General features: G+C 39.7%; 1 pseudogene; it reads right to left on the bottom strand.

Annotated features, from left to right (window-relative positions):
- Positions 1–12,075: 12,075 nt before the first annotated feature.
- LOC125366954 lies at positions 12,076–22,844 on the bottom strand (annotated as a pseudogene).
- Positions 22,845–24,978: the final 2,134 nt, after the last annotated feature.

Genomic DNA, 24,978 nt, shown 5'->3' with positions numbered 1-24,978 from the left:
AGTTTTGGGTCATCAGACATATTTTGGGTTCAAAACATAAACCGGGAAAGGCCCGAGCTTACAATTTATATACAAGGAAAGCCCTTCCGAGGTCTGTTAGATATAGGAGCAGATGTGTCTGTGATAGCCAAGAGACATTGGCCTTCCAACTGGCCTCTGACCGCGTCTCTTACATCCTTACAGGGGATTGGCCATGTCACAGACACCCAACAAAGCAGTGCCATCCTTACCTGGAGAGATGGTGAGGGGCATTCTGGGACTTTTCAGATCATTTGCCCATAAATTTGTGGGGCAGAGATATTATGGAAAAGATGGGAGTTTATTTGTTTAGCTCTAGTGACGCAGTCACTCGTCAACTGCCTTCAGGAGGATTGGGAAGTCATCAACAAAGAATTAGAGAACCCATTCAACCTCAGCCCCGACCTCCTAGACAAGGGCTGGGATATTTTTAACGGGGGCTGCTGCTCATCCTGTCCCTCATGCCAATCCTATCACATGGTTATCAGACACACCGGTGTGGATGGATCAGCGGCCCCTATCAATTGAAAAGATTGTTGTTGCCCAACAGCTGGTGCAGGAACAGCTGGACTTGGGCCACATTGCTCCTACTACCTCCCCATGGAATTCGCCTATTTTTGTAGTTAAAAAGAAATCTGGTAAATGGAGACTCCTACAGGATCTCCGACGAGTAAATGCCACTATGGAACTTATGGGGGCATTACAACCAGGTTTTCCCTCTCCTATGGCAATTCCTCAAAACACATACAAAATTATAATTGACTTAAAAGATTGTTGTTATACCATACCCCTTGCTCCTCAAGATTGCAAACGCTTTGCATTTATTGTCCCCTCTACTAATTTTAAAGAACCCATGAAACAGTACCATTGGCTCGTGTTGCCTCAAGGCATGGCGAATAGCCCCACCTTGCGTCAAAGCTTTGTAGCATGGGTTCTCTCTTCTACTCGCCAAAATTTTCCTTCTGTTTGGTCTGTTGAAGGGGGACCCTGACCCTACATCTCCCAGAGAAATGACAACTGAAGCAGCCGAAGCCTTGAGCATAGTAAATTCTGCCATTTCTTCCCAACATGTAAATTATATAGATTACTCAGCCCCTTGGGAAGCTTATATTTTAACTATACCTCATTCTCCAACAGCGGTCCTTTGGCAGAAGGGACCCCCTTTTGTGGTTTTCCTTGCCAGCTACTCCTTCAAAAGTATTAATTCCTTATTATGAATTGGTAGCCACCTTAGTCCATATGTGCCATGTGGAATCTTGTAAGTATCTTGGACGAGATCCACAGGTTATTTATATCCCCTATACTTTACAACAGCAAGAATGGCTTTATACTCATTGTGATTCCTGGGCCATTGCTTGGGCCAATTTTGTAGGCACAATTTCACATCATTATCCCTCCAACAAATTACTTCACTTTGCCTCTTCTTACCATTAAGTGAGGACAATGCTATTACAGATGAGGCTACCCCAATTTTTCTTTCTCAAATTGACTTGGCAAAGCAATCACATGCTGCCCACCATCAAAACAGTCGTGCCTTACGTCAGCAATTTCATATTACTCATGAGGCAGCTCGTCAAATTGTAAAAACTTGTCCCAACTGTGCTACTTTCCTGCTTGTGCCCTCCAAAGGCATTAACCCTCGAGGCTTAGTGGCCAACCATGTTTGGCAAATGGATGTTACCCACATCCCCTCTTTTGGGCAGCTCCACTTTGTCCATGTTACAATAGACACTTACTCTAATTTGATTATGGCTACTCCTCTTAGCGGGGAAGCTGGCAAACATTGTATCTCCAATGCCTTACGCTGCTTTGCTACTATGGGACTTCACAAACGAATTAAAACTGATAATGGATATATTGGGCGAGCTTTTCAAACTATTTGCAAATCTTACCAAATTGTTCACTCTACAGGAACTCCCTATAATCCTCATGGTCAAGGAATTGTCGAACGGGCCAACGGTTTGTTAAAACACCAAATTTCTAAATTAAAAGGGGGGGAACTATACCCCTTCTCCTGTTAATATACGTTCTCATGCTTTATTCATACTAAATTTTTTAAATTTGGATTGCAATGGCCACTCCGCAGCACAGCGGTTCTGGGAAAAGAGAGACCAAAGAGTTGCCCAAGTTAAGTGGAAAGATCTTTAACAAGTGCTTGGCACAGGCCCGATCCGGTACTGATATGGGGTCGAGGACATGTCTGTGTTTTTTCACAGGATGAAAATGATGCCCGCTGGCTACCTGAGCGTTGTGTTCGCCTCGTGGAAACTCATCAGAATGGTACAACCGCTGACCCACTGGGCTTACGTGCCAGATCCACCGATTGTGCACCCTGCGACCTGGGAGGGAACTGAGGTGTTCGTCCATGTCAACAGATCAGCGTACGATACAGCTCCAGACCCTTTTGTCCAACACATTAAGATGGGAGATTTTGCAGCTTCTGGCATTGGAACCCCTTTATGCTTTACAACTGACTCCAACAGTTATATTCCAGGCTGTACTGTAACGCAATCCATAAACTATAGATTTTGGATTCCTGATAATAGTCTAGTATATAATATACAAATGACTTCATTGCCTACTGGGTTTCCTGTACATGCCAATTCTACCTCGTCCTTCATGATACCTCGCTGCATGAACTCTCAAATAGTAGAATCCACGGGAGAACTGCACCCCGTAAAGTGTAGACATGATCACCCTTTTATAACCAATATTTCAGGAACTAATTCTCAGCTGATGGACTGGTCTGGAGCTAATCTCACCAACAGGTTCAACCCAGGTCTGTGGTGGATGAATGGACGCCCTCAAGGCCATGTCTGGATGTTAGTGGCTGCCCTGAATAATATCTCCTGGCCCACTTCTACTTCTTTAAAAAATATTATGAGTTGTGTAACACCCCCTTATGCTATTATGTATGGACCTTTTAATATTTTTATAGGAGCCATGTATTTCAATGTTACCTGACTAACTGTTCTTTTACAAATTGCTGGTATAGTGGTCTTACTGATTCTGTAATTATTATTAAGCAACCAGCATTTGTTATGCTTCCTGTAAACTTATCTGAAGCTTGGTATGAAGAAACAGGTATTCAAGTGTTAAAACATTTAAAAGAACTTATGCGCCCTAGACAATTTGTAGGGCTATTAATAGCAGGAATTTTAGCCTTTATTTCCTTAGATGCCTCTGCTGCAGCGGCTACTGTGGCTTTAACACAAAATGTGCAGACAGCTCACCATGTTAATCAGCTCGCTCATAATACCATGCAAGCCCTGCACTTTCAAGGCAGGATTGATGATAAGGTAGAACAAAAATTAGAAGCCTTGTATGAATCTGTGTTGTCTCTGGGAGAACAAATTCGTGCCTTACAAACTTTGCAACGGGTGCTCTGTCATGCTGTGTTTGACTTTATTTGTGTGACCCTCCATAAGTATAATGGGTCAAGCTATCCTTGGGAACAAGTTGTAGCACATCTAAATGGTATTTGGCACCATAATAACTTGTCCTTAGATCTCTTTCAACTCCGTAGACAAATATCCGGACTAGACCAAGCTCCACCTTTGGACTTTAAAGTGGCAGAAACAGCAAAAGAACTGTTTGAACAACTTCAACAGTATGTCCCTTCCTTAACTAACGTTAAGGGGCTGCTAATGACATTGCTCAGCCCCGGGATACTTTTGCTGATGGCTTGCCTATGCCTTCCTTGCATTGTACGCATATTGCAAAACTCTTTCATGAGTTTAGCCAGCCAGCTGCATAAGGTCAAGCTCCAAGTAAATGAATTTCCCCCGAGAGGAACCGCTGCCAGAGATGGGTATGAGGTGGTGCCAGCCTAAACCGACCTAAGACAGGGCCTTCAGCACTGCTCTGATGTTGTTCCCTAAGATGGGTAAGGCAGGCTGGGGTACCCACCCCACCTAAGACAGGCGGGTTCGCTTCTTTTAATAAAAAGACGGGGGATCTGTCGGGAGCCGAGCTAGCTGCTAAGCTCATCCTGACCTCTGGCTGTGCCGATGTCGCCAAGACGTCGGGAGCCAAACCTGCACCTAGGTTCATTATCACTTCTGGCTGTGCAGTTACCGCCAGGATATGCTAAAGGCAAGGACAATTGTTCACAGCCACTATCCAGAATTGCTTTGCTATGTCCACTGGAGTAGATTCCTATTTTAATCAACCTTGTCCGGTGTTTACTGTGATGATAAAGGCAAGGACAATTGTTCACAGCCACTATCTGGAATTGCTTTGCTATGTCCACTGGAGTAGATTCCTATGTTAATCAACCTTGTCCGGTGTTTACTGTGATGCTAAAGGAAAGGACCATTGTTCACAGCCACTATCCCGAATTGCTTTGCTATGTCCCCACCTTGCTATGTCTGCTGGAGTAGATTCCTATGCTAATCAACCTTGTCCTGTGTCTACTGTAATCAAATGTTGCAAACTTCAAAGCCTCTTTATGTTCTGGAATTTTAACAATCCTATGCTATTCCCTGGTTCCAAAACTGCATATAAGCTGGGAGTGAGAATAAACTGCTGCTGGAGTCTTGAGGTTCAACCTTACGGCTGCAGACCTCCCGTACCCCATCTTTGTCTCTTGTCTTTTTTCTCTTGCCTTATTTTTCCTTTTCCTTATCCCCGCCGCCCCTCAGTCAGGATTCCTGTTTCCCTGCCCGCTTGCCCGGCAGGGCATACCACCTGCCCTGCTCAGGGAACATCAGCTGCCTGCCTTCGGGGAAGTCTGTGCTTCTCCATATGCTCCAGTGAAGCCTGCCCTGCCTGCACCAACTCGGGCCAACTGGGCCCCAGCCCTTAGGATTCTGTGCAGCACCCAAGGAAGCACTGGGAAATTTTATGATTGGCTTAAAATGAAGGATAAAAAGTAAATCACTTCAGATCTTTTTTTTTTTTTAAAGGAATATGGAATACGTACTTTATAACAATATTCTAAATCAACATTAGGAACTACAAATTTATTTTTATTTTTTGGTACATATCCTAGGGCTCAATTCAGGATCTTTGCAATGTTCTTTTTTTATTTTCTCAAGGTTAGTGCTCAACCCATCAATGCACAGTGTAACCTGATATATATATATCTTAGCTGTGGTAAACAATGTTTCAGTGAATATAGTTTTGCTGGTAGCTGTAGTGTGACCTTGTTTGTGGCTACCTGGGTAAATGCCCAGAAGTGAGATTGCTGGGGTCCAAGAAACCCATATGTTTAATGTTCTGATGAGCCTCCATAATGCTTAGCAGAGTGGCTGGAAAGTTTACATTCCCAACAACAGTGTGGGAGTGTTCCCTTTTGGCCACATGTCTCAGGGCATCCATCATTGTTAAATCCCACTGTGAATTCAGGATACAAACTTCATTTTATGAAATATTCCTCAAAAGACATCATTACAAGAGTAGGGATTCATTATCACCATATATAATAAGGACATTTGCTGAGGCTTTTCATTTTGGTGATGACTTTTAATATTTATTCATAGGTGGACCACTTACTCTATTAGTCATTCATCCATTTGTACTTGGATCGACCTGGTATAAAACCAATGAGTCAGTTTTCAGGTGAACGTTCTGGATCACAGAGGTATCTTCTGAAAATTATTGATTAATTTCCTTAGCAGGAAATACAGGAAGTCAGGGGTAATTTGTTCCAAGAGTACTGTGCGCATGTGTGTAAATCTCACAATGGAACTCCTTCTAAATATAATTTGTACTAACTCAAAACAATATAATTATCAACAATCCAAGAGAATTACCATTTTGGTGATGGTATATAAAAATTAGAAATTGGAGATACCTCCAATAATTAAAATGACCTGTTCCTGTAATTCTAGCTGATGTTCCTGAGTTGAGCTAGCTGTGGCACAAAAGCCCATTAACCTTCTTATTAGCCTACCTACAGGAAGCCAGAAATGAAGGTGTGGCTCAAGTGGTAGAACAATAGCGTTGAGAGAAATGGCCAATCAAGAGTGCTTATCTCTGCAATGCCATTGTGTGTGTGTGTGTGTGTGTTCTAGTGCCCAGATACTGTCCTTGAGCTTATTTTCTCAAGGCTCTCTTCCACTTGATCTACAGCTCTCCATCCTGGTCTTGGTGGTTCATTGGAGATAAAGGGCTTACAGAATTTTTTGCCTGGGCCTGCTTGAAACCTTCATCCTCAGAGAGCAGTCTCCTGATTAGTTAGCATTATAGTCATGAGCCACCAGCCTACAGTAAGAATTTTTTAATTAAATATCCTCACCATATAGGTGTTAGCAAAAGAAATCTCACATGACTCATCTGTGAGGAAGGAAATTTGTTTGCAGCATTTTAGTAAAAACTTGTATCACTTACTCTGCTTAATTGTATACACATGACTTCACCCTCCCCAATGACTGCTGGGATGGGGGAGATACAGGGATGCTGTGAAAATGTCACAGCCCTGGAAAGTAAGGAAACCCAAAGCAGAAAATGACCTCACAGTAGATGCAATATAAAATAATGAAGGAAAGCTGGTTTTGGTGCATGGGGATGGGAGGTCAGGGTTGAGAAGACAGAGCACATGCATGTGAGCACCCTGAGTTCCCAAAGCCATTGCCCATCCTGAGGGGGAGATACAGTAAAGGGAAACAATGTGATGATTTACTTACTGCTTGTTCTGTTCATCACCAGGAGCTTTGTCATTACTGCCATCTGCTTCCAAAGTGAAGAGAGGGAAAAACTCAGCAATCATCACATCTCCATCCATGTGTACTTGGTGCGTCATTGTAGAAAATCAGCTCATTCCAGCGAAGCAACAGACAGGGAGGGGAAACTGGAGGGAGAAGGAGGGTGAATATCCAAAGGCAAATCCCTGAAGCATCTGCCAAGGTGAAATTCTCTCTGGAAATGTGGCCCCTTGTGTCACTATATATATGCATATATCTTTGCATAGGTGCACAAGAGTCTTTTTATTGACAGAGTTGTATACTGTAGCTACGTTTCATGGAAGCCTCTTGTGAATCCCCAGAAAGAATGTAAAACCCTTCCTTGGGGCACTCCAGCTGTGGCCTTGTATGCATAGAAAAAGATGAGTTGAACAACATGATTGCAGATTTTCCTTCTTCGTGGCATGTGCTATGATTTCCTCCAAGACCACAGATAGTGAGTCCCCAGGCATGAAGTTATCTTTGATGTATTTGGTCCAACATCTGTGTCAAGAAACTATTTGCATAAAGTCATTTGGGATGAGCAACTAGATTGCATCAGAGGAAGTCACATCAGATACTCAGTGAAATGGCTGCATAATAGCTTTGCCATTTGGAGCGTCAACCAAAGTTATTAGGGAATCATACCCAGATGGTCAATTGACACATCTAACTTAAGAGCCACAAAACATTACTATTTGATTTAAGTGGATTCCATGAGAATTTCGTGTACAGAGGCCCCAACAAATGCATCCATTTACTATTGCCTAAGGAGGCAATGATGCTGGTCAAACCAGCAACTACATGTCAATAAGTCAAGGTCAATATGGAAATTGTGTTGCACATTTATAATCTGAATTTTCTCCTTCATATAGGTAATTTTTGCCAGACTTTCTACATAGATAAATCAAGATATTTTCATGATGTATTTGTCTGAGAATATATGGTAGTAATAGATTTCTAATCTATCCCAAGCCTTAATAAATGTTACAACCAACATGTATTCTGCTCGTCAGAATATGTTAGTCCCAAATTCCATGTAAACAACTTAATGGCCTTTGAAAACAGGGCTACTTCAGAGCTGTAATATACTCTGTAATTCTGAATGAGATTGTGAATGGTCTATGAAAAGAATGTATTCATTACATTTACAGAATCTCTATCACTGCATTTTAAAATTCTTACTATCATACATTAGCTCTAAGGAGGGCAAATATTTATGTATATCTATCTTTCTCTCTTGTATCTAAACACAATGGGCTTTAGTCTCTCGAGGTAGTGGCCATGCTTCATATCATAAAGCTTTTTGTACTTTCTTGTGGAACCTACATACAGATTTCCCTACTGCATGCATGGAATTTCATGACTCAAGTGTAACTAAGTGCTCCATTTCCCTTTGTTCTTGGCAGTATTTGTTCTTAGACTTCTTCATATACATTGTCACTGAAGTGAAATTAAATTCAATGTTGGGGAGGAGATGATGGCCAAAAGAGAACAGAGAACAAATTCATATCTGTCCAAGTAAGCAGAGTTTTAGTTTCCCCTCAGGCTTTCCACATCCAGGAAGTCCGGCCCAGTAGGCGATAATTGTTCAGAGATATACAGCAAAGAAGCAGAATTAGAGGTGGCAACAATGGCAGCCTAGCTCATGGGCTTTACCTGTACCTTCAGCATGAACTTAAGAAGCAGGAATTGGAGCCCACAACCCAGCCAGATACAGCTGGACATAGAGCGACAATTCATCCCATCACAGAGGGTCTCAAATACCAAGGGGAAGTGTGAATGCTTCCCCCTCCAAAACCATCTGCCTTTCTCCCAGAGAACAGCTTCTGAAAGAGCATATCTCCCACCAACCTAGACAAATGCCATTTTTGAAAGTGGCCAAGAAGCTGTCGGGGCCCCTGGCCAGAAATACTAACCAGAGAAGCAGGGCCATTTTTGAAAGGGGCAAAGGGATCTGATTCCACACTCCAGCTCTCTCTGGTGACAAATTGAAGGGCCACACAGGGAAGGCAAACCTATTCCTCAGCAGTGAGTCAGGACAATCTCAGCATTCCTGCTAAATTGCAGCATGGCTATTGGGTAGTTGTGCAGCTTGGAATTTCAAAACCTAAAGCCTCACTGAAAAAAAAAAAAAAAAAGCTGGAGAGGTCATAAAATCTGAGGGTGATTTCAGGCTGGCTTAAGAGCAGGATCTCAGAAGCTAGCCCCCCACATACCGGGGAAGGCTACTGACTCCAGATACGCCACCCACAGGCAAACACTCTGCAGTGGTTCAATGCGGCAGATAACAGCCTCCCCTTACTCCTCTCCTGCTCCTGCCTAATCTAGTCTTGGAGGAGACTAAAAAGACCTGGAAAGTGAAGGGGAATCTAGAAGGATTCTGAATCCAAATACTCCCCAACCCTATGTATGTACACTGGATCCCAATGATAAATACCACAGATGCCTCCTAACTGTGAAACAAGGAACTCAACACCCACCTTTCTAATGTTGCCCAGATCTTGGCCATAAGGAATGTTGATCACTGAAGAGCAATCAAGGACTGTGATAACAGACTGCAAGTGGATATTGGGAAACAAAAGGTCCACCCACCAGAAGTTAGTCAACACTCAGCAGATACTGAACATTTGTTCAAAGTGTGAGTGCCAATTCTAATCACATGGGGCTGCTTCCTGCTGGTGGAGCCTAGGGAATAGAGCCCAGGAAGTAGGTGCTCACAGAAGCACACTTATGGATTGATGCCAACACCAGGAGTTATGAGCAATGGAGGTCCTGGCTTTGGTTGGCTGTATCATTTGTTCTGCCTATGGACAGAAAATAAACTGAAAAAGGAAAACAAAAACCCCCAAAACTTCATTTCCATTTTTGCTGTTCATATTGATAAACATCATTTTATATGACCTTATGATCCTCTTCCAATAATATCATACTTTGTCTTAGTGTGTGAATGTCTAGAGTGTTGTATAATTATAATGTCCAAGTGAACTCTTCGGTCTTTTATCATCCAGTGTGTTCACTTGTAGGTTGATACAACAAATGAGGGAAAACATACAACCTATATTTCTTTGCATCTGGCTTACTTTGCTTGTTTAATGTAATTTTCCCCATTCTTTCCATTTTCTTATGAATGGTATAATATCATTCTTTCTGATGGAAGCATAGAATTACATTATGTGTATTAACCACATTTTCTTCATCCATTCATCCACTGAGGAGCATCTGGGTTGAGACCATATCATATCCATGGTAAACAGTGTTGCAATGAGCAGGGCTGTGCTGGTAGCTTCAGTTGGCCTGGTTTGTCACCTATTGTATAAAATGTCCAGAAAAGGAATTGCTGAGTCATAGGAGAGCTTTATATTTAGTCTTATGAGGAAACTCCATACTGCTTCCCAGAGTGGTTGTACAAGTTTCCATTCCCACCAACAGTGTAGTAGTAGATGTAGCCATGTTGGCTACATCGCCTCCAGCATCTGTTACTGATAAGTTTCTTGATAATGGCTATTTTGACTGGGGTGAGGTAGAATCTCAAAGTTGTTTTGATTTGCATACCTTTTGTAGCCAGAGATGTTGAACCTTTCTTCATGTGTCTATGGAAGTTTCTTCTTCTGAGAAATCTGTCTTTAAGTCTTTAGCTCATTTATTAATTTGATTTTTGTTTCTTTGACAATTCATTTTGTGGGTTTAATCTTTGAGTATATTAAGTATATTCCCAATTCAAAGCCCTTGTCTGATGTACATCTAGTAAAAAACAATCTTCCTCCTATTCTATGGGCTTTTCATTTGTCTTGCTAAGTATGTGCATTATTATGTAGATACACTTCAGGTTGATGCAATATCATTGATCAAGTCTGAAGTCTATGTTTTTTTTTTTCCTGGATCTTAAGAAGTTTTGTCTGGTACCCAGGAACCCTAGTGCTTCCCCTACACACTTCATACATTTGGCCTCACATTGAGGTTTTTAATTGATTTGGAATTGATTCTGGTGCAGGGTGATATATATATATATATATATATATATATATATATATGTATAATTGTATATATGTATATATATGTATATTGTGTGTATATGGATTTCCCTTCAGCTTTTTGCCTGTGTATAGACAATTCTGCCATTACCATTTATTGACAAATCTGTTTCTTTTATCCAGTGCTTTTGGCTTCCTGATTGATTATTACTATGCTACATGTCTGTGAGATCATTCTGGGTCTTCTATTCTGTTGCAGGAGTCTGCATGCATATACTTACGCAGTATACTATTGACTTTGTACCATGACTTTGTAATAGAGATTTAAGTTTGATATACCTCTGATACTGTCCTTCCTTCATAGAATTCTTTTGCTTTTAACAGGAGCAAAGACAATAACCACCTGATCATCTCAATTAATGTAGACAAATTATTTTACTAGATTCAACAGTCTATAAAAGAAGCTCTGGAGAATGTAGAAATCCATGGAACATTCCTCAATATAATAAAGATTGTAAAGGTCAAACATACAACCAGCATTATACTTAATGGTTCAAAGAGAAATACAAATTACTAAACAAAGTACATTATAACAAGCATATGAAAACATGGAAAAATTTTTAAGGAAAATATTAAAGAATTGTATTGAGGATTAAGCAGCATTATGATGTGCAGGCAGGATTTAAATGTACTTTAAAATTTAGAAAATTATCCATACTTCTAGTTACTCAGGAAGGAGAGGTCTGGTAATCCCGGTTTGAAGGTAACCTGGGCAGGAAAGCCCATGAGAATCTTATCTCAGTTTAATCATGGAAAAAAAAAATGGGAAGCTGTGGGTCAAGTGGTAAAATACCAACATTGAACAAAAAATCCAGGGAGAGTATGCAGGCTTTAAATTCAAACCCCAAGACTGTAACCAGAAAAAAAAATAGGCAACTGATTGAAAAAGCAAAAATAGAAAAGAAGGTGACATAAAAAATGTACTGGTGGAGAAGATGGGATAAGTACAGAGAAAATTGAAATAAAAAATATAAAGAATAAAATTTAGGGGCTGGGGATAAAGCCTAGTGGCAAGAGTGCCTGCCTCGGATACACGAGGCCCTAGGTTCGATTCCCCAGCACCACATATACAGAAAACGGCCAGAAGCGGCGCTGTGGCTCAAGTGGCAGAGTGCTAGCCTTGAGCGGGAAGAAGCCAGGGACAGTGCTCAGGCCCTGAGTCCAAGGCCCAGGACTGGCCAAAAATAAATAAATAAATAAATAAAATTTAAATTTACATGTCTCTAGATTAAATTTGTTACTGTAACCTTACTAGAGAAATGAGTAAGATTCACTTATTCATAGAAGTTATTATAGCAATCTAAACTAATACCTAATAAAGAAAAGGAATATATCTAATCAAATGTGGAAGTTTCATCTTAAGAACACTTATTTCTCCCAGTATGTGTTTTGCCCCGGAAGCCATGCAGAACATTTCTATCTGGCCTCAACAAGATGATGTAGCACTTGGGGGCAAAAATGCAGCCTAGGAGCCCTGCACTAGAGGCCAAGATGGAGAAGACCTCAACAGCCACCATGACCTTCCCCTTGGCACTGTGGTAGACAGGCAGTAAGGTGAGTCACACACTGCAGAACACCAGCATGCTGAAGGTGAGGAACTTGGCTTCATTGAAGGTGTCAGGCAGGTTCCTGGCCAGGAAAGCCACAGTGAAACTGGTCAGGGCCAGTAAAACCAGGAAACCCAAGACACAGTAGAAAGCAGTGAGGGAGCCACTGTTACACAGGATGATGATGAGGCCATGTTCAAAGTGGGTATCAGTGTCAATGAAGGGAGGAGAGGTTCCCAGCCAGATTCCACAGCGAGTCACCTGGATCAGGGTGCAGATGAGAATGATGAAGTTAGGAGCCCCTGATACCAGCAGCCACCTTATCTTTCTCCCTGGAGAAGTGACCTTGAATGCCAGAACCACAGTTACAGTTTTGGCCAAAACAGCGGAAACAGATACAGTGAATGCAACTCCAAATGTGGTTTGCTGTAGAATGCAGGTGACTGTGTTGGGTTGGCCAATAAAGAGCAAGGAAAAGAGAAAGCAGAAGATGAGGGAGACTAGCAGGATGTAGCTGAGGGCCTGGTTATTAGCCTTGACAATGGCGGTGTTGTGATATTTCACAAAGATCCCAAGAACAAGTGCTGTGAGTGTAGATAAACCAAGAGCCATGCAGGCCAAGGCCATACCCAAGGGTTCTCCATAAGCTAGGAAACTTTTACCTCTTGTGAGGCACTGGTTTCTCTGTTTGTTGGCATACTGATGATCTGGACACTTCACACACTGCTCCATATCTGGTGAGTAAATCAAATAACTGTTAGTCCCTACTCAGAACATAAAAGGAAATAAGGAAATTCCCCTACAGAGATAATTCCACCATGCCAATACTTACTAGCATGAAGTAAATATTACCAAATGTTACCAGAAATGTTGAATATTATTTCTATGTCTTTATCATGTTCTCACACTCCTGCCCACATTCTCTTTTTTCAGTCTGATTGGAACATTTTTTGTTCAGTGAATATCACAGATGATATTTCTTGCCATCCTAAAAATTTCACAATTGTTCTCAGCACCTTTTCAAGAAGCCACAAAAATACTGAGCCTGATTTGACAACTGAAATTCCTCTTTCAAAATCATAGATAGTAAAGCTTGCCCTTCCCTCAATATCTCTTTGCAATATAAATAAGAGTACTGTGACCTTTTCCTAACATTTTGTATTTGTCTCTTCCTGCTTCTGTAAAGTGGTGGAGGACAGAAAATAAAATCACTGTTTGAAGCTATAAAAATCATGCTATGCAAATTACTTGTTACTCCTCCTAAACCCAAAGACACGTCTTAGCACTTGTTCTTTTGCAAGAACAAGGCCTAAGAAACAAAGATGCACACGTTGATATTTTCATTGCATTTTAAAGGTACTTTTGAGAAACATGAAGACCTTGTATTTAACAATGCTTTGCACTTTATACGATAGCAATTAAATTACATAAATGAGAAGTTGAATAGAACTGCATACAGGAGAGAAGAAAAAATTTAATCCTATTCGTAATTTAGAGCTCATGCTTATCTCTTATCTGTTTTTTTTTTTTTCAAGAAGGCTTACCATCCTTGTTTCAACTAAATGGCTAAGTGAAGGAAGCAAGAAGTAGATTCTGCAATCGTAATGCAGGACTTTTCATTTGCTTGCATATATTGGGGCACACTCCAGGAGAGATTTTGAATGTCTCCCGCAGACATGAACTGACCTGTCTCATTAGCAATGTCATCTTCTGAGCAGGGAGTGCAATCAAAGCAACAGGCAGCCTTTCCCTCCTGTGGGGATTTCCTGAATCCAGGACCACAACTCTCACTGCAGACAGAGTGAGGAGGCTGTGGGAAGCCTGATAGGTATCAGTAACTGTGCAGACTTTGACCTAACATTCCAAGATGTTCATTATTTTAAAGAATTGGATTATTAAGCATAGTAATTTGATGCACATATACCCAGTCAGAAAATTGAATTCTGCTATAGATTGCTTATCATGTGATCCCAAATGGCTTGTGAGCTCTAGCCTTGATCTCTAGTCTGTTGAGCTACAGAGAAGTATGAAACCTTCAAAAGATTAGAGATTAATGGCAAGAAAGTAAATTTTATGGGCCATTACTATGGAGCTTCATTGAATTGATCTTCTCTTATATTCATCTGTGAAATTGTGAAGAGCAAGGAGGAATAATCCTGTTTGAAGCTTTAAAATTATGCTGTAAATAATGCCACGATTTCCCTTTTGTAGGGTTAGGAGAACCCCATACCCATCATATTTTCCTCTTACCTTTCCAGTAGCCATGAAGTGAGAATCCCATCACACAAACTCTTTAAATGATTCTCACACTTTGATGAAAAGAATGCCTAAGTAGCAAGCCAATGAAGGAACTCCACAGAAGCGAGGGAAATAAAGCTTTCAGCCACGTAATTACTTAGGTACTTTGTCAAAGTGTTAGAAAGCTGCTAAGAAATATGCAATTCATATTTCAGGCCAATATTGCAAATGAACATTAGGGACTATTAATTTCTTTTAAAATTTTGATACTTATCCTACAGCTTCAAAACAGGATGTTTACACTGTGTTAGGGCTTGATCCACATCATAACTGAAGCTTTTAGGTAGTCCATTGATATGAGTCTCACAGATTTTCCTGTCAAGTCAGGCTTAAACTGACTTATATAATCTTAGATCTGAGGATGTCGTTCTCCTGAGGACAAATGATTACAGGGATGAGCTACCAGTATCCACTTTGCTTTGTTGGTGGTTAAATGAACAAAAGAGTCTCAACAGATGGTCGTGATTGAACTGACTTCAAACCATGATATCCACATCAAAGCCACCTGAGTAGGTTATATTTCAGGACTAAATTGCTGGCATTCAACCACATACATTTCAAGGGTGAATTTGGCTTACTTATATGTCTTTAAAATCATTACAGTTAAACCCAACCCACCTCTGTGGTTCCTATGGCCCAGTCTACCATATCTTCAGATAAAGACAGTTGATGCGCATATGGAGAAAACATTCCGACTTTCAATTTAAGTTCAAGACCTTCTGGAAAAGTCCAAATGTTTACAATGTCATACTCTGCTTCCAACTTTCTTTTCTCATCCCAAATCACTTGATCTCCAGCAGGATTGTGAAATTGGATGTTCTTCAGAAAACCATGCAGCTAAACGAGATTCATCATCTTACGCTGAAGTTTATTCCAGAGTTAAGATAAAAAACTTGACCTAAGAAAAGCTTCTGATTGCCTTTAACTTCTGATACAGAATTCAGGAGAAAGCCAATTCCATGTAAATAGTCATGAATGAGACGTTCTCACTTGCCTAGCTACAGTTTGACACAAGCTCATATATTATGAATGTCTCCAGTGTGTGCTTCTTTCATGATTAATACCTAAAGAATGTCACTTAATACTAGTACCTAAACTATGTCACTTATGAGAATACATTTAATTTCCTTCAGCAGGTCATCCTTTGCTTTTACGTATGAAATTCATAGGGAGGGGCTGGGAATATAGCGTAATCCTCAGTATCACATAAACAGAAAAGGCTGAAAGTGGCACTGTTGCTCACGTGGTAGAGTGCTAGCTTTAAGCACAAGTAGCTCAGGGACAGTGCCCAGCCCCTAGTTCAAGCCCCAGAACTAGCAGAATAAAAAGAAATATACAGAAAAAAATTGCACTTACAGTTTTCAGAACATCAGCTATGAATATGTTGAGGTCCCTTGTAAATGAAAGAATTTATAAAATATAAAATTACTTTTGTCCTTGTACTGGCCTGTTTTTCCTGAAGAGCATATGAACACAAGTCTAGAGTGCCTCACGGGCATTTAAACAATTAAAATTTCTTGGGTTTGGGGAAAATAACTGAAATATTAAATTTTACATTGTAAGAAAACCATCTAAGAAGAGACTTTGCTCACTGTATGTTCCACTTGAAACAGAGGTCTTACCTGTGCAGGGGAAGGCCTTTTCTCCTTTCTGTTTCCCATTGTTTGTACTTCTGTTTGATAAAGAAGCATCTCATGGAGAGCGTTGGCCACAGCATACACAGCGTTGTATATATTGTAACTCTCTGCAGACATGGACATGTCAAAAACATTCCCAGACAACCAATCCAAAGAGGCATCATGAGGACAGTTCTCCCACATGACACAGTCAGACTCAGAATCTGAGCAATTAAAAGAGAGAAACCATAGCCAAGCAAGGAAGAAGTCTTCTGTGTATTTGGAAGGGTTAACTGACTTGAAAAAATCTGTGAATCCAGAAACATCTGGGTGATGGTGTGAGAAAATGAGAGGGACATGTAATGAGCCTAGCATGAAATATCTCCTCCTTGTGGTTAACTCCCACTGTGAATTCATGATAAAAACTTTGCCTTTTATGAAATAGTGCTCAACACAAATCATTAAATGTAGTAGGAATTCATAATCACCATATATGATGAGGACATTTGCTGAAGATTTATAAATTGGGTTAGTAAGTGCCAGGAATTTCAATGACACAGAATAGTGTGAGAATGCTAGCTCAAAGGCTATACAGACTTTGTTCTTGACCATCTCTTCTTTCAATTCAGGAAGAATCCACAAACCATTCTCATCTTGTAGTGTTAACAGTCCCACCCAGTTCCAGCTGAAGTGAAGCAATAAGGAAACCATGGCAGTGGCTATTAGTGTGTCCTTTGGGGCCATCTGATAGAGAGCAGGAAACTTGTTATGATCACTCAGGGAACGATCAAAAGGCCCAAAGGTAATCTAAAGGGAATGAAAATCGGATGTTCCATGAATGAGGATATTACTATCCATCACAGTTTCAATCATGATGTGCAGTATATAACAAGTTGAAGTAGATGGGAAGTATGTTTTTCTTTTAATATTTAATAAAAAATATTTTTGGTCAGTCATGGGGCTTCAACTTTGGGGCTAGGTGCTCAAAGCTAGCACTCTACTACTTTAGCCTCAGTACCACTCTTGTTTTCTGGTGGTTAATTGAAGAGTTTCACAGACTTTCCTGCCCTGGCTGGTTTGAACCACAATCCTCAGATCTCAGCTTCCTGAGTAGATAGGATTACAGGCACCAGCCCCCAGCAATAGAAAATAATTCATTTTTTTACTAGTCCTTTGGCTTGAACTCAGGGCCTGGGCACTGTCCCTGGCTTCTTTTTCCTCAAGGCTAGCGCTGTCATTTGAGCCACAGTGCCACTTCTGGCTTTCTCTGTGTATGTGGTGCACAGGAATCAGGCTTCATGCATGCTAGGCAAACACTCTACCACTAAGCCTCATTCCCAGCCCTATAAAATAATTTTAATAGTTTACTACATATAAATTTGTGTATACAATGCATCTTGATCTTTGTCACTATTCCAATCAGCTTTCCCCATCTATATCAATCCTACACATTCCCAGTTTATTGTTTTATTTTTCCAAACATGTATTCTCTATTTCTTTGCCCCTTTGCATATTCCCTTAATATCTACACCCCTCAGACAATATATGCTACATTTTTCTTGCATTCATTTTTATTCTGTTAGTTGAGGGAGGATATAACAAGGAGTTCCAAGCCAATGTGTTCTATATGGATAAACTTTTTTTATATGCATATTAATGTGTATTGATGTGATCCATATTTATTTTGTAGTTCATGTTCATATTTTAGGTTTAACTTTCACATATAAGAAAACCCATGGCACCTTTCTCTTTCCGAGGCTGACTTATTTCATTCAGCATATCTTGTACCTGAGTGTGTGTGTGTGTGTGTGTGTGTGTGTGTCTGTGTGTCTGTGTGTGTGTTACAACTGTAATCCTAGCTACTCAGGAGACTTATGACATATGAAACTGTAAGTCCTCTGTACATCACTTTGACAATAAATAAAGTAATTAAAATTGATAAGGTTTAAAACTTCAAATAATTCATTAATCTATTTTAACTTTCCCATCATCTTTGGTGAACAATGGGACTACATTTCCCATTACCTTGAATTCCTACGTTTGAGTATCTCAAAATGTTATAGGTTCATAAGTCCAGTCTCTTCACACCATTCAGTTCTAACACCTGTAATGGAATCAAATGAGCTTTAAAATATATATCTCTACTCTTCCCATACTCACCTGTGGAAACCTGTGGAGGTCCAGTAATGTCCCCATTTGGGCAGATGTTAATCCTGATGGTCCTGTAAGGACTGCTATAGACTTGCTGTCGCTCATACAAGAGTAGTTTGGAATGTTATAGTTCCCAAAGAGGCTCATGAAAGCATTTTTGAATGTTTTCCAAGCTTCAAATTGAACATTAGAGATATCAAACCCGAGAGTCACGTTATATAAAAGTGCAGGGTTTTTGTTGATCTCTTCAACAGCAAAAGTCAAGGCCAAAACAAATTGGTAATTCTTGAAGGTAAACCTGGGAAATGAGCATTGAAATTTATGATGACTATTTCAGAGCTTATTACTTTGATGAGTTCAATGCTTGCTTCATTTCCAATGAGTATGTTAAACCAATACCCCCTATTGTGATGAATGTGAATGTAGTGTCTTATGCTTAGATAAGGACATGAATGAGATCCAGAAATTTACTTCAGCTGAAAGAGATCTCCCTTACTTTCCTTTACTACGTGCACCTCAGCAAAAATCTCTTGTCCTTTGCATAAGGATAGGCTTTCACAAGACACCAAATATTTTATTGCCTTATCTTGTTGTAACTAGCTCCAGCTGTGGGAAAAATCCTGTGTTTTGAGTGATTCAGTCTACATTATGATGACATCAAGTATGTAAAAACTCAACAGATATGATCTGAGCTGAAGAATCATACTAGAAATATAGTATTTAAATGCTGTTTCCCCTGGTAGACATCAAGAAGCAGATACGTCAGATATATTAGCTAATTTTAAATTAAATACTTGCAACATCCAGTTTTTTTAAAAGTGTTGCAAGAACAGAGCCTAAAGATTATTACCATAATAGTTCCCATGGAGAAAGAATGAGTGTACATTTTCATTCATTGCCTCTTTTTGTAAGTTCTTCACATAAATGCAATGAGAAGTAGAGGCTATTCATTTTAGATATGGCTCTTCATATATATTAATAGGTATTCATTTATACCTAAATCTATCTCAGTATAAAACAAACTTGCCAGTCTACATGTGAATGTTCTGAAACACAGAGCATCTCCTGAAATTCACTGCTTATTTTTCGTAGTAGTAAATATAATAAGATGAAGGCAAATTTGTTCCAAGTGTACTACATGCATGTATGTAAATATCACAATGGCACCTCCTCAAAATATAATTTGTAGTAATTCTAAAACAAAATAAAAATTATGGAAACATAAGAGGATGTTAAATGAAATGAACTCCATGTTATGGAAAGGAGTTTTATATCACTGTTGTAATTACTTTCAATATGCCATGTGAAACCATAGCTTTTTTTTGTTGGTGATGATTGTCTTGTATCCCCTACCTGTGGTTGTCCCTGCACTATCACTGTATCTCATGTAAGTACCCAGGATACTGTGTATACTGGTATTCGAACTAGGGAAGTGAAAGGGAATATCAAAATCAAAAGACAAAGGATAAAAAGACAAAGGACTCCAAAAGCAATACTTGCAAAACCATTTGGTGTACACCAACTGAACAACTCATGGAGGGAAAGGGAAGGGAAGGGGGAAATGAGTGAGGAGGTCACAAATTGTACAAGAAATGTACCTATTGCCTTATATATGAAACATAACCCATCTGTACATCACTTTGAAAATAAATAAGTAATTATTCAAAAAAATTCAAAAGAATTGCAGGTTGGATGATGGTATATAATAATTAAAAAGTAGGGATACCCCACATGATTAAAATTACCTGTATTGACACCAGTGATCAATAAAAGACAAAGCCAGTTGGAGGATAAAAGCATATTGTCATTGTTATTCCCAGTTAACCAACCTAAAGCCAGAAGTGGGCGTGTGGCTCAAGTGGTAGAGCACTACCCTTGGGAGAAAAGGCCAGTCAAGAGTATAAAGCAAGCTCAAGACTAATGACTCATACCTGTAATGCTAACAACCTAAGAAAGCTGAAAAGGAACAGTGAAAATTAGAGTCATGGGAGAGAAAAAGGAATGTAGGATTAGGTATAAAACGGTTATGCATAAAGACGGTGACTATAATCAAAGTACATGACATGGAATGGAGAGCTACAAAATGAACCAGATAGTTGGCACAAATACCAGCTTGTATAAAAGTAAAGGAACATTGTTGGAACGTCAGTGGATAGAGAATTGAGTCAAATATTTAACCTAATAATATCTAATGGCAGTGGTCCATTGATATAAGAAAGACGTCATGAATAAATACAGCTATTTGTTTTCAATACCATGCTGTAATTCTTAATACCCAGACCATACTTTTCTTCCTATCTGTAGATAGCTAAGAACATCCACCAGCTGTAACTGTAATACTTAATGCATCTATCTTAGTACATTAACAAAAAGACACAAACATATTTTGGGAAAGCAAGAGAAGGAATCTCAGCAAAGCAAGGGTAGATAGTAAGGGATTAAGTCAAATACACTACCCCAGGCACAGGTGATTCATGCCTGAAGTCTTACCTACTCAGGAAATGGTGATCTGAGGATCTTGTTTTGAACCCACCTAGGGCATGGATGTCTGTGAGACTATTAATCCCCATTTAACAACCGCAAAATGCCAGATGTGGAGCTGTGGCTCAAGTGGTAGAGCACTGGCCTTGAGAAAAAAACAAAATCTCAGGGTCAAGTGCCCAGGCCCTGGGGTTCTGGGACAAGCATAAAAGAAAGATAAGCAGAAATACCAGTGACATATGAGATAAAGACATATACCTTCTACAGCAAGGATGGGAGTAATTGTATCCCAGCCATCTCAGCTCCAAACTGTGGGCAGCTACCTCAGGATGCACTTGTCACACAAGCACTTGAAAAGAATTAATATATGGAGGCAATGACATTTTCTCTTGTGACAGGTAAGGAATATGCTGCTAGAATATCTTGAAGTTCCCTATGGACCTTTTTCTTTTTTAAATTTTTTTTATTTTTTATAGTTAAACAACTTTATTAACATAGCCAAGCAGTGAATAACATTCACATGAATTATGTCACATCATACAATGTAAATACAAAATTACTTCAGTACAATATATATTCTCTGCATGATCCAAAATATTTGGTGGCTCCAAAAAACTCTTTAAAATTCAGCAGCTTATCAAAATTTAAAACCGTATTCTATTTAAAATGAAGATCTGGGGGCTGGGGATATGGCCTAGCGGCGAGAGAGCTTGCCTTGTATACATGAGGCCCTGGGTTCAATTCCCCAGCACCATATATACAGAAAACGTCCAGAAGTGGCGCTGTGGCTCAAGTGGCAGAGTGCTAGCCTTGAGCAAAAAGGAAGCCAGGGACAGTGCTCAGGCCCTGAGTCCAAGGCCCAGGACTGGCCAAAAAAAAAATAAATAAATAAATAAAATAAAATGAAGATCTGTTAGCACAGAGTTAGAATTCAAGAAATATCAATGTAGTACAGTTTGAGAAATTGCAGGAGAATATGTTTGAAGAACACATTCTAACATAGTGTGACAGGTACAGGAAACGTCAGATTTAAAGCTTTTAAGCTTAACTCATACAACCATTTCTTTACTTTTCTTTGCATAGCCATTTCTCAGACCCTCTGCCAAGGTTTTTCATGTGCATGAGTAAATCAGAACTCACTGTGGGCAGATAAAATTCTCTTTTAAGGGATCTTTTATAATGCCTGCTTACGTCTGTATTGTACCACTTATCTGACATGAAATAATTCCACAGTTCTTAATTTGAGAGTACTTTTCTACAGTGAGAGAGAGAGAGAGAGAGTCCTACCACTTGAAATCAGAGCCCAGATACTATCCTTGAGCTTAGTTTCTCAAGGCTATCACTCTATCCCTTTATCTAGAGTTTTCCTCCCAGGTATGGGTGCTTAATTGGAGATGAAGATCTCACAGATCTTTATGCTCGGGCTGTCTTCAAATCCCTATCCTCAGAGATCACCCTCCTGAGTAGTTAGGATTACAGTCATGAGCCAGAAGACTACAATAAGAATTTTTATCAATATCCTCACAATATAAGTATTAGCAAATAAATATTCTCAGACTGCGCGTTTGTGGGGAAGGATTGTGTTTGAAGCCTTTTAGTAGAGAACACATGCCACTGACTCAGGTTTTTAAATAATAACAGCACTTCAGCCTTTGCAATGAGAACTGGGCTGCAGAGATACAGTGGTGCTGAAATAAAGAGAAGAGGTTACCTCAAGTTCTCTCCTAGTAGCAGGCAGAAAATTACTCTAGAATAGATGCCCTATAGCATAATGAAATGGAACTGTTTCTGGTGCCTAGGGATGGGAGGTCAGGATAGAGAAGATGGAGAGCATTCATCTATGCAGCCAGAGTTCCCACAGCCATGGCCCATCCAGAGAACCAAACACTAACTGGAAATAAACTGCTGAGCTACTTACGGCTTGTTCTGCTCATCCTTGGAAGCATCACTGTGACTTCCCTCAGTTCCCAAAGTGTAGAGAGGGAAAAACACAGCAAGCATCGCATCTCCATTCATGTGTGCTCGGTGCTTCATCGTAGAAAAGCAGCTAGTGCCAACCAAAGACCTGAGAAGGAGGGGAAACTGGAGAAAAACGAGTATGAAAATCAAAAGGCACATACCCGAAGCATCTGCCAAGCTGACATTCCCTCTGGAGGTGAGACTCACAGTGTCGGCTAAATATATATATTCATATACCATCGTATAGGTGCACATGAGTCTTTTAATGCACATTGACATTAAAGCCTCTTGTGAATCCCCATGAAGAATGTGTAAAACTTTCTAGGGGCTCTGCATATGTGGCTTTGTGTCAAGGAGAAAAACATGAGTTGGACAACATGTTTACAGATTCTCCTTCTTCATCGCAGGTGCTGATTTCCTCCAACGTCCTAGATAGTGAGGCCCCAGGGATGAAGTTAACTTTCATTGATTGGGTTGAAATCTGTGTCAAGCCATTTGGGATGATGCAACTGGACTGCATCAGAAGATGTCATGTCAGACGCAAAGAGATATGGCCACAAAAATATCTTTGCAAGTGACACACCACCCAAAGTTATTAGAGTATCATACCCAGATGGTCAGTTCACACATCTAAATTCTATAAAAGACTCAGAACAGTACTAGTTAATTCAAGTATGTTCCCATGAGAATTCTGGGTACACAAATGTGTCTGCTTACTATTGCCTAAGGGAGGCAATCATGCTGTGGAAACCAGCAAATACATGTCAATAAGTCAAAGTCAATATGGAAATTCTGTTGCATGTTTATATTCTCAACTTTCCCACTCAAGGAGGAAATTTGCTGTTGATTTTAATGTAAGATATGCAGTTATTTCCTTTTTCTTAATCTTTTCTCCCTTAAGGTATGCCCTCTGTTGTCACTGTATTTTATTTTTGTACCTTGGGTATTGTATTTACATTTATCTTAACTAGGGAAGGAAAGGGAAACAACCAAGTGGTGAGAAAAGAGACAAAGGGCAAACCAATGCCATAGCAATATTCACAAGACAATATGTTCGAAATGAACTGTACATCTTTGGGTGTGGGGATTGAAGGAGGAGGGAAAGGGGAAAAACATGAGCAAGGGTAACACGTTTGACTGGAAATACACTCACTGCCTTATGTAGGTAATTGTAACCCCCCTGTACAAAGTAGTAAATATGCTTTTGAGTACCAAACACACATACACATATTGAGGATAAAACAACAGTAAGATGTAACATAGGTACATTTTATCTTAAAATCTTCATAGCTGGCATAGGAGCCTATGGAAGAATCATTTAAAAACCTACACTTAAAGAAACGAAATCGTTCAGGCTATCTTTCCTGTCACCATAAATAGATTTGCAAACATATTTAAATTAAATTAAATTAAAAACAACAGGTAATTTTTGCTAAACTTTCTATATACATAAATGAAACAGTTATGTACTTGTCTGAGAAAATGGGTAAGAGATGAAATTCTGCTCTATTACAAGTCTTAATAAATATTAAAGCCAACATTATGTCTTCTTCTGGTCAAACTATGTTATACCCAAATTCCCAGTAGACACCTTAATGGGCCCTAAGAACAGAGCTACTTCAGAGCTGTGATCACACTGTCCTTTCTAATGAGATTGTTAATGATCTATTAAAATGGCATATTCATTACATTTTACAAAATTTTTGTCACTTAATTTTTAAATTCTTATGATGATATGTTACACACACACACACACACACACACACACACACACACACACACACAGAGTGGCCTTAGTCCTATGATGTAGTAGTGCCCATGCTTCATATCATAAAATTTTATAAAGATTCTTTTGGGACCTACATGCTGATTTTCCTACTGCATGCATGATGTTACAAGAATCATATGTAATTTTTCCCTTTCTCTTCATTCTTGGCAGCATTTGTTCTTATTCTTCATAGACATTGTCACTGGTGTGAGATTAAATTCAATGTTGAGGAGGAGATGATGGCATGAAGAGAACAGGAAACAAATTCATCTCTGTGCAAAGAAGCAGAGTTTTAGCTTCCCCTCAGGCTTTCCACATCCAGAAAGTCCTGCCCAGTAAGCCATAATTGTACAGATATATACGCCAAAGAAATGGGAGCAGAATTAGAGGTGGCAACAGCAGCAGCCTAGCTCATAGGATTTACTTGTACCTTCAGGATGA

This window comes from Perognathus longimembris, chromosome 18 (genome assembly GCF_023159225.1).
Source record: "Perognathus longimembris pacificus isolate PPM17 chromosome 18, ASM2315922v1, whole genome shotgun sequence".
Lineage (NCBI taxonomy): Eukaryota > Metazoa > Chordata > Mammalia > Rodentia > Heteromyidae > Perognathus > Perognathus longimembris.
This window is presented reverse-complemented; position numbering and strand designations above follow the sequence as displayed.